Raw genomic sequence first — 20,775 nt, forward strand, 5'->3', positions numbered from 1 at the left:
CAGACATAGAAACCTAAAATTTCATGATGCACTTAGCAAAAGTCATTTGGCCAGACCCATCTCATTTCTGATGGAAGCAATACACATCCATTGGTGAAGCTAAGGATTTTCAAGGCCTGATGGACAGCAGGTATTATTAGAAGCCTATAATGAAGAACCATGGGCCAGGCATGAGTGGTGCTTCTCCCACGAGTAATGAGTAATGGAGCACAAGGAGCTGACTCTGGGCTGTCTCAGACATGGCGGATGGTACATATCAATACAGTAATATTCTTCTTCCTATTTTGGCTGATGAGAGACAGGGTGTGTGCAGAACTGAAATCCCACAGAAAATGGGAGGCATTGCTTTAAGATAAAGAATGCAGATAGGCCATCTTTCTCTAAACCCTGCATATTTCTATATCTTCCTCCTTCAGGTTTCCTAGCCAGAGAAAACAAAGGGAAACATGGTGGGGATTGGAGGGGTAGGGAGATGTCTTCGCACCTGGCTCCTTTAACATATTGAAAGAATGGCACCGCTAATAAACTTACAGAGAAAAATAAACTATCTAATAGAAAAGAAGGAGACAACTCAAAACACATAATTGTTCCTTTGAAGAAAAACTCACAATGCACAATTGTCCCTTGTTTGATTAATGACCTGGAGCTTAACTTGTTGTTCTTCAAGATTAACCACCTGTGGTTAAATTGTTTTATTTGAAAGTTTATTTTCGTAGCACATGAAAAGAATTGAGAAGATAGAGTGTGAACAGTGCCCCCTCATCGTGCTCGCTCTTTTTTCCTTTTTTAAGAAAGGGATGCACCCTTCCTGGAGGTGCTGCAATTCCAGGTCCAGGTCAATGCATGGAGTGGACAGAGCAAGCTCTTATTCCAACTCCCTGCTCCAAAATCCATTTAATGTAATATCCTTGAATAGAGCGCATGTGAGATATTGAAATGATAAGAACAGATACTACACCCGATTTTAGCCAAAAGGCCAGAAGCAATAAACTTCTGCTCTTGCCAGAGCATATTCTAAGGACCCTGATAAGCCAGCATCACAGAGAAGAGGAAAAAATTAAAAAGAAAGAAAAAAACAAACACAGCCAAATCGCAGCTGCTTCTGTTATCAGCTTCTGTCTCTTTACACCCATGAAAACCTGAAGCCCCTTATTCTCAGGACTGGCATTTCTCCTTTTCTCTCATGATGTGCCCTTCCCACCCTTGGGAAGTAAAATGCTTTCTTTAAAACTATTCTAATCTTTGTGTCAAGAAGTCTTTCTCACCTGGTACTACGAGCTCCACCCTAACACACGTGATTACAGATTACAGCTCACAGCATCCTTTAATATGTGGTTTTAAAACATTCTGTGAAACAAAGCTGAGAAGTAATACCAATGGATATCCATGAGGTTTAGGAAAGTGATAAATGCTCATGGATTTTACTTTTAAAGAAATTAAGTCTGTCTGAAGTCTTTAAGAGATCGACTTACAGAAATAAAAAGTGTCTTAAAAATAGAGAATATTGGGTGGCTCCTGTGGCTCAAAGGAGTAGGGTGCTGGTCTCATATGCCGGAGGTGGTGGGTTCAAACCCAGCCCTGGCTAAAAACTGCAAAAAAAAAAAAGAAAAAAAAATGGAGAATATTCAAGAATGGGGAAAAAAGTATCCAATGCACTCAATACTATTATGAAACCAATATATAAACATACATTCATATGAATGATAAAACACAAAGATAGTCCTGAAAGAAAGAGGGGAGAGAGGGAGAGAGGAGGGGAAGAGGGAGGGCATGTGGAGGGAGCATATTTGGTGGGGTCTCACCTAATGTACACAATGCAATGGTACATTTCAAAACAACTAAGAGTATATCATAAATGTGTTACCATAAAAATTAGTAAGGTGATGATTATGTTAATTAGTTTGATTTAAGCATTCCACACTGTATATCAAATCATAATATTGTATCCATAAGTATATACAGTTATGATTTCATCAAAATTAAGTACATAAAATAGAGAATATGTGTTCATCAATTCCTTTTGTTCAGGTTTTAAATAAAATTATTATTGGCTTATTGATATAAATTCAGGTTTAGAGTTGAATTGCAAAGATATTATATATATTCTCATGTATCCTGCACACAGTTTCAACTAATGTTAACTTCTTAAGATATTATGGCACATTTGTCAGAGCCAATGACCCGATAAACCTGAATTATTGTTAACTAAACTCATGCTTTCATTATTTTTCATTTTCATTTAAAAAAATATATTTTTTCTGTCGCAGGATTCTATCATCTTGCATTTCAACTATGGTCCTGAGTTTTGGAGAGTGAGACAAGGTGAACTGTCCTCATCACATCATATCAAAGATGCATAGTATCGAATTATCGCTAAGTTAACCTGTATTACCTGAGTAAGGTAGTAGTTGCTAGGTTTCTGTACTGTAAAAATACATTTCCCCCTCTTTTCCATATTGTACTCTTTGGAAGCAAGCCACTAAACATAGACCACTTAAGGAGTGGGGAGTCACACTTACGTCCTTGAAAGGAATAATATATTTGTATGTTATTTAGAATTCTTCTATACAGAGATTTTTCTCTTGTTCCCGTTTTTTTAATCCATCATGTATTTATATTAGAATGAACTCATGGACATTTATTTTATACTTAGAGTTATAACCCAAGACTGCTTTATTTATTTTGCTGCTTTAATTGTCCACATTTGGCTATTAGGGAATGTTTCAACTGGCTTCTGTCTTTTGTCTTTGACAAACATCCATTGTTTTGTTTTTAGAGCACCGTTACTTTCTGGCACTGAAAGATGTCCCAGCCTCAAGCAATATACTCTCCAACCCAGCATGAGCTTGGTTTTTAGCCTAGTATGTTATTCTAAGCACTCTATATTTTGGATTAAGTTAGCACTTAGGGGAAACAATGTCTTTGCAGACTAGTTTTTACCAAATTTAGTCAACATAAAACAATGCTCTTAAATATATTCATAGAGAATACACATATATTCCATATTATTACATGAGGACTCTAATATCTTTGCAATTCATCTCTAAACCTAAATTTATATCAATAAGCCAATAATAACTTTATTTAAAAACTGAGCAAAGGGAATTGATAAACATGTATTCTCTATGAAGTCTGCAAAGACATTGTTTCCCCTAAGTGCTATGATAATATGGAACATATCATATTCCATGATGGATATCATTATATCCAATGCATTCTACTAACTTTTGGCTGGTATGAGGTATATTGAGGAATTCTTCAAAATGCTCATATTGTGGGAGGAAAGAAGATATTATTCAACCTTCCTTGGTACTAGGGAATATTTCTTACCAGAAAATAAGAAAATAAATAAGGAGAGAAATAAACAAGATAGCTAAAATTATGAAACCAAAAAAATGTAGAATTATAAGATAAAAACCCGTCAGGAGGGGTTAACAAAATCTCAGTGCATGGATGAGAGTGAAGTGAGATACGAAGTCAGAGGATCCACAGAGCTGACAGACAGGAAACAGGATGAAATGCAGGCATCACTGGGCAGATTTGGGGGATAGAAATTGTCTGTCTCTGGAGATCTTCGGACTGAAAATAAGCAAAGTCAACCAGAGAAAGCATTCATTTTAGAGGTCATTTGTTTCAATCTAGAATTAAAACAAAAACTTTCTTAAGCTTTAACATCATATGATGTATAACCACAGTGTGAGCACATTGTTAATAAAATATTAATTTTACTGTCCAACAGTCATCATGACCTACCCCAGGGCTAGGACTTATTCTAGGGACTACGACTACAGCACTGAGTGAAACAGGTAGAACATCTGCATTTGGGACATTTGCATTCTGCGAGGAAACAACAACAAAATACTAATAGTAATACTAGATGAAGAAGAAGGAAAGAGAAAAGGAGGTGGAGGAGGAGGCCACACCATCCTGCTGTGGTTATAAGTACTAAGAACAAAAACAATCAATTGCAGTTACAAAATGATGGGTGGAGGGTACAGTGGTTAGACAATATCTCTCCAAACAGCATCTGGGCAGAAGCCTAAGGGTGGGAGGAAATATCAGTAGCTAAGTAGGAAAAGCAAATTCAAACCCAAATCAGTGGGGCAAGGAGATCATGGAGAGGAGAAACAGTCTGTCATGTCTTTGGGATCTGGTAGAAATGGAAAGCCATTGGAGGAGTTTTAAAATAGAAATTACATGATCTGGCATGCAAAGCCCATCTGGCCATTTTATAGATTAATAGATAAGACTGGGGGATCAAAGGGGAGTAGAGGTAATATTTAGGAGACTATTCTATTGAAGAGGCAAGAAGAAATGTATAAAGATGATTGGACTAAGGTATACTTGACAGGCTTTGAGGATGATCTAAGTGTGGTATATGTCAGAAAGAGGGGAGATAAGGATTACTCCAAGATTTGGGGTCTTATCTACTAGAAGAACAGAGTTTCCATTGACTAAGATGGAAAAGACTATAAGAGGAAGAGAATGTAAAATGAAGTTTTGAACTTGCTAGTTTTAAGAAGCCTATTAGATATCCAGATACCATCTAGGCAATGTAAAAATCTGTCTGGAATCCAGTAGAGGGTCTGGAGAGATGTATATATACACAGTTATATTTTGTGATTTATATTGACACAAAATAGTAATACTTATTTTTTAAGTACGTGAGATTTGTTAATATCATGGGTAATGATCAAATAAGGGTGATTGAGATCACCCCAACATTTATCTTTTCTGTGTATTGGAAACATTCCAATTCTTCTCTTCTAGATATTTTGAAATATACAATAAATTTAGTTGACTGTAATTTCCCTACTGTACTTATTTCTCCTACATAACTGTATTTTGTACTCAGTAACAAACTTCTCTTCATCCTCCCCACACCCCCACCCTTCCCAATATCTGATAAACACTATTCTACTCTCTGCCTTCATGAGGTCCACTTCTTTTAGCTCCCACACGTGAGTGAGCTCATGAGATATTTGTCTTCCTGTATCTGCTTATCTCACTTAACATAATAACCATTAGTTCTATCCATGTTGCTGCAAATGACAGGGTTTCATTCCTTCTTATGGCTGAAGATTATGCATATATCTGTACATCACATTTTCTTTATGGTCACGTAGATGGATTCCGTATCTTAGCTATCGTGAATAGTGCTTCCATAAACATGGGCCTGCAGATGCATCTTTGATAAACTGCTATCCTTCCTTTTGGATATAGACCCAGCATTTGGATTGCAGGATCGTATGGTAGTTCTATTTTTTGTTATTTGAGGAACCTCCACGCTGTTTCTGGAATGGCTGAGTTACTTTCCTTTCCAACAACAGTCTACCAGTGTTCCCCTTTCCTCATATTCTCATTAACATCTTTTTTTTTTTTTTTATCTTTTTAATAGTAGTCATTTTAACCAGGGTCACACGATGGCTCATCGTGGTTTTGGTTTGCATTTCCCTGATCATTAGTGATATTAAGCATGTTTTCATATCTGTTGGCCATTTATATGTCTTCTTTTGAGAAATATCTATTCAGAACTTTAGAGATATAAACCTAGAGTCATTAGTATATAGACATCTTTAATTTTTTATGCTTTAATATTATAAGGCCAGTTGCTTCTGGATGTGTGTGAAATCATTAAATCTTTTTCAAGCTAACTTACTACCTCACTAGTATTACTATAAAACAGTACATGCACAATAATATACTCTCCCTAACCATAGCCATTTCGTTCATGAGCCCACTGAGAAAACATTGGAGTTGGAGAGAGACTGATATCCGCAAATTATTTGTTTGCCTGATTATTTAGAGTTTTATCTGAAGTGGATGACATTAACAAAGCATTTTTATGGAAAACATAGTCTCTCTCTCTCTCTCTGAGATATCCATCCCCATGCCTCTTTCTCTTACCTATACCTTGCTATCAATTCTCCAGTTCTATTCTTTCCAAACCCCTGATCATTTGGGCATTCTGCTAGCCAGACATGATAAATTCAACTGTCCTATTACCTGAACTCCTGTGCAAAGTGTGCGGCCAGCTCTACTCATGAGGTGATTTCTGTCTTTTACAGCCATCTTTTAATGGACTTATAATGCTACAATAATGCTCGTATAGCAAGTGCTATCAGATCATGTAAAATCACCCATTGAGTGAACTCTATTTTTTTTCTTTATTTAGCTGGTCATAGGAGAATCCATAGGTGGCTATAGATATAGTTGATATGAATGTGGCTGTGAGGTAGGAGAAGGCACACCAGGATGTCCTCTAGTCTGAGTCTCCAGTCTCACATACACTACCTCCTCTTGATGATGGAATGCCACCTGCAGCACCCAATCGTATGACTTGATAGATCTATCTATTTGTAATGGGCATCTCAGGTCATCTGGTCACAATGGGTCTCCTGGTTTAGCATTTAGTCTCAGTCAGGATCCACTCACAAACCAGAAATTGTTTCTCAAAACAAGTGATTTGTAGAAAACTTCCCAGCATTACCAGCTGGTCTGAGGGACTTGCCTATGATTCTCTTCCACAGGCTCCATCAGCATTCCGTTCTGCCACGGACACTTAGGCTAACACCCACTCTCCTTGTACCTGAGTCTGAACCAGGTAAAGAGACTTGTCTTCACCTGTAGTTCACACAAGGCCTTATGGACTTATAGTTAAGAAGGTTAACACTTACCCACTTACTCTAATATGTACTTATATCTACAAATTTGCAAAAGTTCAAAGATGCCCGTGAGGCTGCTTCCATCTTCATGGCCTCCCGTGCAGCATCTTATTGTACTTTTTCATTTTAGATGGAATATTGCAATACACCATTGAACTATTAGATCCAAGAAATTTCACTGAGATGGTAGCCCCTGAATTTAGGTAAGATCATGTTGTTGTTGTTTGGCTGTGTGCTTATTTGTTTAGTTACTTAACAAAATTATTTCCGTGACATCTTTTTCCCCTCCAGTGTGCAGGTTCTGAGGTAGCTCTGCAGAGGACACACTTGGAGAAGACATGGAATCTTCCTGTGGTTTTTTTATGAGCTCATGTTGTCTATTTCTGTGGCCTTCTTGTTAAATTTCTGGTTAATCTTACCATATGGATATCACACTCAGCTATTAGCATCCACTAACTGCTAGTTGGTTGCTCTATTGAGTTTGACAACCTGGAGGCACAAATTGCTCCACGGTGTGACCTGATGAAAAGTCAGGCCCCTTTTTTGTTGGTCTATGAGGGGTGTCCAACCCTACGATGGCTCCTCTAAGCTCTTTCTCTAGTTCTCTCTGATAAACTCTAGTTTATCTACATCTCACTTGTTGCTGTTAATATAATGAAATCACCAGCCTCCTTCTATTTGTTCACCACAAAGAGCCCCACGTTTTACTTCACTTTTTTTTTTTTATCATAGCTGTGTACATTAATGTACCTATAGGGTACTATGTGCTGGTTTTATATACCATTTGAAATATTTTCATCAAACTGGTTAACATAGCCTTCATCGCATTTTCTTATTGTGTTAAGACATTTATACACTTTGTAAATTTAATATGTACCCTTGTAAAATGCACTGTAGTTGTGTTCCCACCAATTCCCCTCCCTCCACCCATCCCACGTTTCAGATAGTGAACTTCCTCACACTGTTACCTGAGTAAAGTCAGTTCTAGAGCTTCAGAGCTCAGGGCTCTCACAGCCTCATCCTGAGCAGAATCCTGCACTGCACGGGAGAGGTAGCAGGGGTGATGTCCTACTTCTCCTTCATGGACCTACACGGCTACCTTTAGAGTTTTAGTTGAGTTGTTGTTTCTCTGGGGCAGATTCTCCTGAGCTCCTCACATAGCCGTTCCAGATTTCAATATCTATGAATTCGTTTTATTATCATTATTGTTGTTATTACTATTATTTTGAGATATAACTCACATGCTATAAAATTGATTTATTAAAAAGTATAGCACTCATGGGTTTTAGTATCACAAAATTTTGCAACCATCAACATTGCCAGATACCAGAAGATTTTTATCATCCCCCAAAGAAACTGTCCATTAACAGTCCCTTCCCTTTCCCCTGAGCCCTGGAAACAACTCTCTCTGCCTATGGATTTGCCTACTCTGGACATTTCACATACATGGATTCGTATAATACGTATATAAGGCCTTCAGTTTATGGCCTGTGTCACTTAATGATGATTTCATTGTTCATCCATGGTGTAGCGTATATCAGTACTTCATTAGTTTTCACGGCTGAAAAGAAATGCATTGTATGGATATAAGGATAGACATTTGGTTTATCCACTCACCAGTAGCCCCGAAGTGCAGGGGTTTTTGTCTTTTATACCTTTTTTCTCTGCTTAGCTTAAGCGAGCAGAGGGGGACAAGGAATGTTGCCATTGGCAGGGTTACAGCTTGGTTGTCAATGGATACATCTCATATCACAATGGTTATGATTATATAACAATAATTGATTCATGGATACATCTTAAATCACAATGGTTATGGTTATACAACAGTAATTAATCAAGCCTCAGTGAGTTTTCCACCATTGTTTATCTACTGAGAACTTGGGGGGTTTTGTGAAACTTAGGAGTTTCCGTGCCTCTTTGAATTCTGGAGAGCAAGGGATCAGGCTGGGAAGGCCTGTAGGGTGGAGGAGCTGGGGAAGGGGAGAGGGCAGGAGGTTACCCACAGGGCAGGGGAACGGGAGAGGGTAGGGGAACAGGAGCTTGCCCATAGGGCGAGGGAATGGGAGGAGGCAGGGAGAACCGGGGGTGGGGGGAACAGGAGCTCACAACAGCTTGTGTTTTTGTGTCGTATCTAAGAAATCATTGTCATACACAGTGATTTATACTTATTTTTTCCTCAAAGTTAAATAGTTAAAGCTACAATATTAGAGTGTTTAATGCATTCATTTTCAGTTAATTTTTTAACTATGGTATGAGATATGGCCACATACCATATTTAAACTCCCTACTCTGGCGTTTCTACTCTGTTGGTTTATTGATGGGCTAATGATTGGACAAAGGTTTCCTTAAATTTCTGGAACTGCTAGATCTCTTAACCTTGGCCGTGGTGGGGGGGGTGGGGGAGTGGGCTCTGCATGTGTGTTTACGCAGCCAAGTTGTTTACAACTCTGCCTTGGCCTTTATTTCTTGCTTGCGCAAAGCCACAAGGTTAACTAGAAGTGAGAGTTTACAGGGGTCCTCAAACTATAGTCCACGGGCCTCATGTGGCCTGCCAAGGACATTTATCTGGCCCGCCAGCTGTTTTTCTGCCGCTGCCTGTCCTGCTTAGCAGCCGACTCTTCCCGGGCCCACAGTCCGGCCCTCCAACGGTCTGAGGGACAGTGAACTGGCCCCTGTTTAAAAAGTTTGAGGACCCTTGGGACCTTCTCAGATGTTCCCAGGGCAATCCCACTGCCCTGGGCATACCTAGAGCTGCACACATGTGCACAGCCATCTAGATGCTCAGAGCTAAGTCGAAGCCTTTTCAGACTTCTTATGGACGTCCATCCCATTGTCAAGCTTTTCCTTTTAAACTCTTGCTTGCCCAAGTCTGTCACTGTGAAACTCTACCATTTGTCTCTGCTGTCATGTACTGTCTCAGGCTGCCACAATAAACTATTACCATGTTTTGTTGTTTTCATCGACACCTCTGAGAAAAAAGGGTAGTTAACACTAACAAGCTCTGAATGAGGTCAGATAAAGACAGCCTTATGTTCTAAGTGGTATTTTCCCAAAACTGTGATACAGCCTGGATTAATAATTCTCTGGAAATGGGGCTTGGTGGAATCTCCATCATCTGCCTCTTCCAGTGTCTGCCAGCCCTCTGTAAATGGGCTTTTTGTTTCAAAGCCACAGGGGAGCTGGGTAAAGGGGATAGGATAGGGCAAGTTAAAACACCACAAAACTTGCTGTTTATACCTAGACTCAGCCATTTTTCTTGAATAAAGACTCCCTGGGTAGCTGCAAATCTTTGTTAATTGGTACACCTTTGGGGGATGACACAATTATAAGAGGGTCCTTATCTAACAAAAGCAATCAGTGTAACCTGGTTCTGTGTACCCTTGATGAATCCCCACAACAAAAAAGAAAGTTTTGAAAATCATGGTTCTGACCATTTTTGCCAGCGTTCGCATTTCTTTTATGAATAAGATAATTTTGGGAGATCTTTACTCTGATATCACTTACAAACATTTATTATTAATATTTTACTGAGAAGATTTTCTCTGGTCTCATTTTCAAGGAAATATTCACAACGTTTATTTCTTATTTTACCTGTTCAGGATAATGTTGCTTAAACAGAAGTTATTCTTTCATTCTCTGAAATTTCTCTGAAATCAATTATTTGTAATTGATTTTGATAAAATAGTGTATCTTCTAGGGACTGTCTAAACTCATTATTTAAAGTTAAAATTATTGGGGAAATTTTGACACATGTATTTATAATTTCTTTATCCATCCAGATTATAATTGTTTTAAAGACAGAAACTGTATCTGATGTCTGTTTGATACCTTACCTGTCCTGAAATAGTTCCACATATATGTATTGAATTCCATGGGCCACTAATTTGAAATCAAATTTTGCATTTAGCTATGGAACTTGTTATCAAAATTGTACATATGCTATATTTTTTAGAACTAGAAGGTTTGGGAATTAATGACATTGGCAGAATATTTCTTCAGATCATATTTGAGGCATTTTCCATGTGATAAGCTTTGTGCGTTTTTATCACTTTTCTAGAGGATTGCCCTGAATTTTTACAGGAATTTAAATATTTTGCATTCCTCAAATTTTATTTACCACAAAGCATTTCATAGCTAGTCTCTTTACACTATAGATACTCCCTCCCATAGTCCATTAAACAGAGTATCAATAACATAATTTAATTATATTTCTTTCTGGTAAAAATACTACACTTATCTTAACCACGTTAGACTTTTGGGAACACAATACATTGAAAAGTCAATTAATGTGAATGGAGGTTTATTACTTTTAAAATGTAATCACAATGAAGAAAGCTGATGAAAATATATCCTACGGGAACTATCAGCCTTTCACTGGTGAGACCCTAATACATGAGACATACTCTGCTGTTGAAATAATTTGAAATAATTCACATACGAGTACATTAGCACCACAAACAAGAAATGAACGATGTAATGTTTGTCCTTCAGACAGATACTGCTGCTTTCATACCAAGAAGCCTGCTTCTCTGAGCTTCACTGAAAACTTTAAAATATTCATGGCGGAAGCAGCCATGCCTTTTCTGATCTGAGCAGTGGAATGAGAGGGCTTCTATGTAAGCTGACAGTAGCTTCTCCTGGTTTTTTTCAAGCATGTATTTGGCTTTGCTGAAAATGAAAGAAGCAGCTCAATTCTCTTTCCTTTCTTCATTCTCTCTATCCCCACAGGAGCCGGCACAAAAGAAAATAAACCCCTTCTATGTTTTTAAGCCGAAACTAGCAGAACTACATGTGGGATATGCTTCCCTATGCCACTGTGCCAGAATTAAAAATGAATGCTCTGTCCTTCCCTGCCCTGCCATCACTTCCCCACGCACAAAAATTGTTTTCTTTCTACTGAACTTAAAGGGATGTAAAGGATGAGATAGCATGTAAAGCCGACCCAATCAGAAGGCTTTTGTTTTTTCCTCAGGAAACCTCTCCTCCATACAGCAGAAAAACCACTTAGAAACAATGATTGGAAACAAAGAACAGAAATGATGTCCGTATCAAGATGCTAATGCACCTGTTAATTCCCTGACACAGTCATTTCTTGAGTCAACAGTTAAAAATAAATCCTGTCCCAGTAGTTCATTAAATCTGCCCTGATAGGTATTAACCAGAAGCAATACCTACCTATCTTCTTGCAGAAGTAGTCGGCCACAACCAAGATATTATTTTGGGAACCCAAAATATAAGTTGTAATGTTTAAACATGAATGAACAACAAACTTTATCAAGTTCTATAAATTCGACTTGCATAGGGAAATATTTTCACTTTCTGTGTTCTCCAACACTGTCTAGAAATCTGAGTAAAGACTGAAGACAAATCGGCTCGGCGCCTGTGGCTCAAGTGGCTAAGGCGCCAGCCACATACACCTGAGCTGGTGGGTTCAAATCCCCAGCCCGGGCCCGCCAAACAACAATGACGGCTGCAACCAAAAAATGGCCTGGCGCTGTGGTGGGCACCTGTGGTCCCAGCTACTTGGGAGGCTGAGGCGGGAGGCTGAGGCAGGAGACTCGCTTGAACCCAGGAGTTGGAGGTTGCTGTGAGCTGTGATGCCACTGCACTCTACCCAGGGGGACAGCTTGAGGCTCTGTCTCAAAAAAAAAAAAAAAAAAAAAGTGTCAAAGACTGAAGACAAATTAAATCTGATTTCTACAAGTAAAAACTAATTAATTTTTATAATTATTTTGTACTGAGGGTTGGTATATGTTCTGAGTCCCTTCATAATCTGAAAAAAAATGTCTATTGATGTAAAATAAAAGTCAACTTAGCTACATAGAAAAGCCAGAAGTCACAAATTTCTTTTCCCCTCAAAAATTATGAAGTACTTTCATCACCCTCATATTTTTAGTACTGAGAACTCCGAAGCCAGTCAGATTTTCTTGTTTTGTTGTTTATCCTGAATTCTTGTCACATTCTTTATAAATAATATGAAGACATTTCAAAGGAGACGACTCCGAAGCTGATAACACCTCTATACTCACCAGCCCTTTGGATACACAAGTTCAGATCTTGATGCTATTCAAAAAAATTGTTTTAAATTAATTGTTATTATATATTTGTATATTTCCATTTGCTTCACTATCTGTACTGTTGCTCGACATTTTCTTACGAACTGACTCACTGAGGTTCTGGTGGGGTTTCCCCCCTTGGTACTGGCCAGTGGTGATATCTCCCAGGAGGGAGAGCTGCCAGTTCGCTCAGGGTACCTTTGTTATCTGTACATCCCAAGTGCAAAGTTTTAGTTTTCGTTTTATTAAATGAAATGTATCACTCCATTGTCCCCAGACATAATTTAGGTCTTCTTTTTATTATGTTTTTATTTGTATAAGTGTAGGGGATACGAGTGTCATTTGGTGGCATGGAGACTGTGGAGTGGAGAATTCAGGACGCTGAGGGTGTCCATCACCTCTGTAACATACATGGTGCCGTCCGATCGTTGCCCTCGTCTCTTCCCTTCCTCTTTTCTTTCTGAGTCCCCTGTGTGCCATTCTACACTCCCCACTCCCCATCCGTGTGCACATGTTGCACGCACTCCCCATCCATGTGCACATGTTGCACGCTCCCCCGTCTAAATAAGGACACATGGTTTTTTTTTTTTTTTTGTCTTTCTGTGTCAGAATTGTTTCACTTAAAATAATGCCCTCCAATTAATGGCATGATGTTGCCGAAGACACGGTTTTATTCTTTTTCTTTTTGTTGCTTGGATGTATTATAGATAGAGGTGAAGTCTGGGCTTTTAGTGTGCCTGTCGCCCAGGAAGGGCACAGTACACCCAAAGGTAATTTTTCATCGCTCTCCTCTGAGTGTCAAATGTCCTTCATGCCCCTCTGTCTGACCATTGCTCCGTAGCTTAGCTCCCACTTAGAAGTGATATCATGTGGTATTTGGTTTGAGTTACTACACTTAAAAAATGGCCTCCAGTTCCATCCAAGTTGCTGCAAAAGACAGTATTTCACTCGTTTTATGGCTGAGTAGTACTCCACGGTGTATATACACAGCATTTCCTTTATCCACTCATGAACCAAGGGGCACTTAGGTTGATTTGATATCTTTGCAACTATGAATTGTGCCGTGATAAGCATGTGAGTGCAAGTGTCTTTCTGATATAATGACTTATTTTCTTTTGAATAGATACTCAGTAGTGGGATTACTGGATCTAATGGTAGATTGAAATTTAGTTCTCTGAGGAATTTCATTGCTGTTCTCCATAGAGGTTGTACTAATTTACATTCCTACCAACAATGTATAAGCTTTCTCTTCACTGTGTCTGCACCCGTACCATAGGTCACTATGAAAGTATGAAACAGGAGTGGTGCCTGTGGCTCAAAGGAGTAGGGCACAGACCTCATATGCTGGAGGTTGCGGGCTCAAACCCAGCCCCGGCCAAAAACTGCAAAAAAATAAGAAAGTTTGAAACACACTATGTTATCCATTATTTTGCTTCCAAGAGACAGTCGACAGCCTCCATCCTGATTCATCTCCGCAAGTGTCAGCGTGCTTGGCCCATTAGTGTGGTTGGGAGGGCTTCATTTCGCCATCCATGCAGATTTTACATTACTCGATTTTTGTGTGTCTCAAACCTTTTGTAATGATCTAGTCTATTACTTTTTTACTTTTTAAAAATGGCCATTCTAACTGGCAGAAGATAGCAAATCATCGTGATTTTGATTTGCATTTCCCTGAAAATTAGTGACACTCAGCAATTTTTATGGGTTTTTTTTTTTTGCCATTTGTGTAATTGTTTTCAGAAATGTGTGTTCATGTTATTGTCCACTTTTTAGTGAGATTATTTGTTTTGTGTGGTTTTTATTGAGTTGTTTAACTTCCTCGTAAAATTTGTATTTTAGTCTCCTGTTAGATATGTAGTTTGCAAATATTTTCCCCCATTCTATAGTTTGTCTGTTCACACTATTGATTATTTCTTTTGCTGTGCAGAAACTTTTTAGTTTAATAGGTCTCATTTGTCTATTTTTTATTCTGTTGCTTGTACTTTTGAGCTGTTACTCATGAATTCGTTGCCTGGAACAATACCCAGAAGTCTTTTCCTTAGGTTTTCTTCTTACATATTTGTAGTTTTAGGTTTTATATTTAAGTCTTTAATCCACTCTCAGTTTATTTTTTATATATGGGGAGAGACAAGGGTTCAGTTTTGTTCTTCTGCATATGGCAATCCAATTCCCCAAGCACATTTATTAAAAAATGGTGCCTTTTCTCCAGTGTATGTTCTTATTAATTTTGTCAAGAATCAGCTATAAATATGTGGCTTTATTTCAGGGTTCTTTAACTTTTTCATTGTTCTATGTGTCTGTCTATACCAACAGCTTACTGTTTGAGTCACTATAAACTTATAATATAATTTGAAGTCAAGCTTTATTCTCTTTGATCAGCATTACTTTGAGTATGCAGGTTGTTTTTGGTTCTATGTGGGTTATTCCAAATTCTGTGACAAATCATGTTGATGTTTTAAGAGGGGTGGTATTGAATCTGTAGGTTGCTTTGGACTGTATGATCATTTTAATGATATTAATTCTTCTGACCCATGAGCGTGGGCCATTTTTCCCTTTGTTTGTGCTATCTGTAGTACCTTTTGTTGTTTCATAGTTTTCCTGGTAAAGATACCTTGCCTGCTTGGTTACATATCTTCCTAGGATTTTTTTTTCTTTTGTAGCTATTGTAAAGCGGATTGCCTTCTTCATCTCGTTCTCAGTTGCCTTGTAATTAGTGTATAGAAACATTACTGATTCTTGTACATTGATTTTGTGCCCTGAAACTTTACTTAATTAATTTATCAAGTTTAAGAGGCCTTTTTGGAGGGTCTTTAGGGTTTTCTAGATATAAAACATATCATCAGTTAACAGGGTAATCTGACTTCCTCTTTTCCAAATTTGATGCCTTTTTTCCTTTTTCTCTTGCCTGATTGCTGTAGTGAGGCCTCCCAGAGCCTTACTTACGCTGCAGTTGAGGAACCCAGATAGGCAGCCCACCTTGGGTTATATATCCCAGGGCCACATGACCCTTGGGCAAAGCTTGGAAGGACAGCCTGCTTCCAGTAGTATACTAAACATGAGAGGTGAAAGTGGATTTCCTTCTTTTGTTCTTAGAGTGAATGCTTTTAACTTTGCCCATTCATTATGATGTTGCTGTGGGTTTGTCACATAAGACCTTCGTTATTTTGAGCTGTGCTCCTTCTATGCTTAGTTTGTCACATCCTTTTTATCAGGAGGGATGCTGAATTTTATCAAATGCTTTTTCTACATCTATTGAGATGATTGTATGAATTTTGTCCTTAATTCTGCTTATGTGAAGAATCATACTTTTTGATTTGTGTATGTCGAACCATCTCTGTATCCCTGGTATAAAACCCACATGATCATTGTGGTTATCTTTTTGATGTGCTATTGGATTCAGTTTGCTAGTATTTTGTTGAGAATGTTCATGTCTTTGTTCATCAGGTATATTGGTCTGTACTTCCCTTTTTTTGCTGGGTCCTTGTCCCATCTTGGTTCATTGTGACCAAGCTATAGGATGAGTTAGGGAGAAGCCCTTCCTCAATTTTTTGGAAAAGTTTCCAGATGATTGAGATATCTTAACCTGGTAGAATCTGGCTATGAATCCTTCTGGTCCTGGATTTTTTTGTTATTGTAGAGAGGTTTATTTTTATTACTGGTTCTATGTTGCTACTTATTATTGGTCTGTTCAGAATGTCTATTTCTTCCTGGTTCAACCTTGTTTCCAGAAATTTGTGCATTTCCTCTAGATTTCTCGTTTTTTAGCATCTAGCTGTTCAAAATTGTTTGTGATGATCTTTTGTATTTCTGTAGTGTCGGTTTTAATGTCATTTATAATGGAATTTATTTTATTTCTGATTTCCTTTGTTCTTTTTTCTAGAGAGAATATAGCAAGAGTTTTATCAATTTTATTTATCTTTTCCTAGAACCAACTTTTCATTGATTCTTTGTTTTTGTTTGTTGGTTGGTTGATTCTCTAGAGAGAATATAGCAAGAGTTTTATCAGTTTTATTTATCTTTTCCTAGAACCAACTTTTCATTGATTCTTTGTTTTTGTTTGTTGGTTGGTTGATTTGTTGGTGTCTATGTCATTTAGTTGTGCCTTAATCCTTTTTGTTTCTTTTCTTCTCCTAACTTTGGGTATGGTTTGGCCAAAGTTTTCAAATACTTTGAGGTGTGACATTAGATTGTTAATTTTTGATCTTTCTACTTTTCTGATGTAGGCATTTAACATTACAAACTTCCCTCTCAGCAATTCTTTCTCTGTATTTCACAGGTTTTGGTACATTGTATTTCCTTTTTTTTATTTATTTCAAAATTAAAGAAATAATTCTGTTGAAATTTCTTTGCTGACCAAATGTTTATTCAGAGCATGTTGTTTAATTTCCATGTCTTTGCATAGTTTCTGAAGTTCCTCTCCATTGATTCCTAGTTTTATTCTTCTGTGGTCTGAGAAGATACCTGATATAATTTCAGTCTTGTAAAATGTGTTTTGTGGCCTAACATATGGTCTGTCTTGGAGAGTATTCCATATGTTGATGAGATCGATATATACTATATAGTTGTTGGATAGAATGTTCTGCAAATACTGGTTTTCTTTAATTTCAGCCTTCTATTGATCATTGTAATGGGAACTTAGGAAAGATGAGAGATGGGAGTGGGGGTCGGTTCTTATTACTCTGTTTCCTATAAGTACAACTCATACTTTTAATGTAATTTTGTTTTCACTTTAAAAGAGCACCCGATGCATGAAATATAAAGTTCATTGAACATTTAGAGGATATTTGGTTAGAATTAGATGTTATTTAAATTATCAAATCATTTTATCAACATCACTTTGTCAGCATAGTAGAGATATTATAATTAGAACATAAAGCTATTTGGTACTGACCTCCATCACTGAGATTCCTAAAATTCAGCTGACATTGAAATTGACTGAACTAGATAAATAAAGAAAAATACAGAGTTTTCATCTGGCATTTTGGATGTATTAGGGGAGGGAAACTTTCTAAAATACAGAAGTATCATACTCAACCCAGTAAACCATGTGTAAACATAGCAAACTTTGTAATTGTCCATATTGGTTTGTGACTTTTAACAATAAAATATCTAAATTGCTAATGCCCCTATGGTGAAGTAAGACAAGTACAGTCCACCTCACTCAGTGTTTACAACTGAAAATTCTGCAGACTACAAAAGTAACTACTTGAAGACTAAAACGTATAAACACTGGCAGGAGGATCTGAAGTTAAAGCTTGAAAGAGGCCCACAGTGGGTAGTGAGTTTCACATTTTCTCCCCTTTATTTCCTGGCTTGGATGTTTACCTGAACTGCTCCCTTGAAAGGCCATGGACTTTAATTCCAGCATCCCTAGCTGCCAGACAGTGCTGACATCACTACTTAGCCTTTTAGCTTCTCAGCTTCTGTGAATTAAGTTCACTAATTACCACTTGCCTGAGTCTGATAAGACAGAACATACTCACACACAAAAGGCTATAGGAATCAGGTTTTTACTTACAAATGGTTAGGAATGGACAAAAGACGCTTAGTATCCATTATAAGCCAGTCTCCCAGGGCTCAACAAAGTTGCCCAGGTCAAATGGCCTCTCGACTGAGTATGCCCCATTTGCACTGCAGCCATGGGACATGGACAGGCAGGCCAACCTGGGTTAAATATCCCAGGGGCCACGTGACTGGGCAAAACTTTGATGGACATCCTGCAGCAGAGTGGGGAGGAGCAAATAGTTTGTCCGAGTACTTCTTCCCTAATACAAGAAACTACACACCAGCATATACTATAGTTATTCTTAACAACTGTGGTAAGAAAGGAGAAAAAACTGGGTAGGCCCAAGGCCAGCTGCAGTCTACAGCCCACCCAGATGTCTCCCTTGACAAAGCTAGTCCATTTCACATGCCCACTTCCTTCCCTGGATCCAGAAGTTTATCTTGCCAGATCAAGTAACCCTTTGGCTGATACAATCTCAGTGCAACAGCTTTGAGTGATGGCCAGAAGACGTTTTAGCAGGCCCAGGAGGTCTACTACACTAGCAGGACAGCCAGACCTGTCCACGGCAGGGACCTAGGCCAGGGCACCAGTGATCCAGGTAAGTAGTTAAAGATTCAAGGAAGAATTATTCAGGTGGCCCCACTGTCCACAGCCAAGGGGGCTGCTTCCAGGTCACCTCTGCTTGTTTCTCTATGACACCTGAGATGTTTAGCCATGGCAAATGATGTTGGCAATTACATCCACTCTTTCCAGTTGGGCTAAAAGAAAGCTAAGAGCTAAAGTTGTCTAAAACAACTTTCCAAGGGATTTGAAGGAATTCTACTAGTCTGCGAAGGTGGGGGCAGTGGAGGAGGCACAGTCCAGGACAGATCTTGCCATTTTGTTATTGTTCAGTGACCCATTCCTGGGTGTGGAGGCATTCGAACGGAATCCTCCAGCTAAGTCCCACTGACGGCACAGTTACATGAGTCAGTTTCCTTTGTGCAATAGGTTGTTCATGGAGCTGCTGCTCAAAGGGCGAGCACTGGTCCAGCTATTTTTTTTTTCCTTTTTGCCATCTAAACACTTCTGATCAGTGTAATCAAAGGAGTTAGAGCATCATTGTGCCAGCCCACAAGGCTTATTAGTTGTAGTTATGACATTGTACCCGAAAGGCCTAGCTCCCATGCAGTGAGGCTGGGCTCAGGTTCTGCTGGCATGTGCTGTGGCTTCAAGGCACCACTGGCAGGATCAGAAACTCAGCATGGTCTTTGGCTGAATGAGGTCCAGGATGGCAGATCCAACACTTTAAGTTACTTCTGGTGGCCACAGTTTGGAAAAGCCCAAAGAAGGAATAATGCTTCTAGGCCACTGTTGCCACATCCTTGTGGGAAAACAGATTTACAGGTTAGAGCTTTACAGGTCCTCCCAGAACCTCAGGGTGTTCTCTATTCATGAAATAAGCTTGATAGGACAAAGCTTGATAGTGACCCAGTCTGTCTGTCCCAGTCTCAAGGCTGCTACCTCTATGGGCACCCATTGTCCCTATGGCTTGGTCCCAACATTTTGGCCTTACGCTTCCAGCAGGAAGGCTGGTTATATCCTGCACAATGTCAACATGTCTGCAAACAGCACTCACTAGCTTGAAAGTATCCAATATCCCATGTACCACCCTAGGGACCTTAGTACCCTGGTGTTCCTGGTTCCTGTCCTCCACCTCTGTGAGATCTTGTGGAAGGAAGGAACCCAGGGGAAGCATCACCTCCAAATTGGATTTAGAGAGCCTTGTCTAGGGTACTATAATGCCTAAACCACAAACCCGAAGACATTCATTCAAAGGGAATAAAGAAAATAATATCTGAGAACACTGATAGTGGGATTTTGCAGGCACAGTCTAATCAGGCATTTGCTTAGCTCACATCCCAGCATTTCTCAGCATGCACAGCAGTGCCCGGGTCCCTTGGCTTGGGATGCACCATGTAGGCCCATCCTGCCCCATTACATGAGTCATCACTCTGTTCACCAGTCATCTCGATGTCCTTTCTTCACATGCCTTGTGGTTGGCTGCTGCATTGTTCAGTAGCTCCACTGGCCTAAGGATGGCCAGGTGTGTGGAAAGTCTGTTGAATCCATGAGAGTGCACCAACATTCATTGCCTGGGCAGTGAAGGATGTTCCTTGGTCAGAGTAAAGTCCATGGAGTAATGAAAAATGTGACCTAAGTTTCTTTCTGGAGCAGCTGTGGTAGTCCCAGTATCCATATGAGTGACACATATTTTCGCCACCCCCACCCTGGCAGCAAACTATTGTAATACTCCGTGTTCTCTCACTGGGCCCTTCAACTGCCCACTCAGTTGATATTCTCCTGACCAGACGGCTAGGTTGTTGGCACAGCCCATGTGTCAGTGGAAGTGTAGCAGGATGTGGTGGCAGGGGCAGCCTGCGTGGCCATCACCACTATGTAACTTGGTTCATTGGTCAGAATTTCCGTGTCCAGTCTCAGTCAAAGATAGCTGTCCACGAGCTGGAGGGCCACCTCAGCCCAGTGGGCCCTGTGTGCTTATCATTTG

At 39.2% G+C, this 20,775-nt stretch overlaps 1 non-coding gene across 1 annotated transcript; it reads right to left on the reverse strand.

Moving 5' to 3' along the window:
* Positions 1-792: 792 nt before the first annotated feature.
* On the reverse strand, positions 793-987 carry LOC111727472. Its single transcript, XR_002775029.1, has one exon. It is a non-coding gene; the product is annotated as a U2 spliceosomal RNA (small nuclear RNA).
* Between the last annotated feature and the right edge of the window lie 19,788 nt (positions 988-20,775).

The sequence above is a fragment of the Otolemur garnettii genome, unplaced genomic scaffold, assembly GCF_000181295.1.
Source record: "Otolemur garnettii isolate 467f Iridium unplaced genomic scaffold, OtoGar3 scaffold00107, whole genome shotgun sequence".
Classification (NCBI taxonomy): domain Eukaryota; kingdom Metazoa; phylum Chordata; class Mammalia; order Primates; family Galagidae; genus Otolemur; species Otolemur garnettii.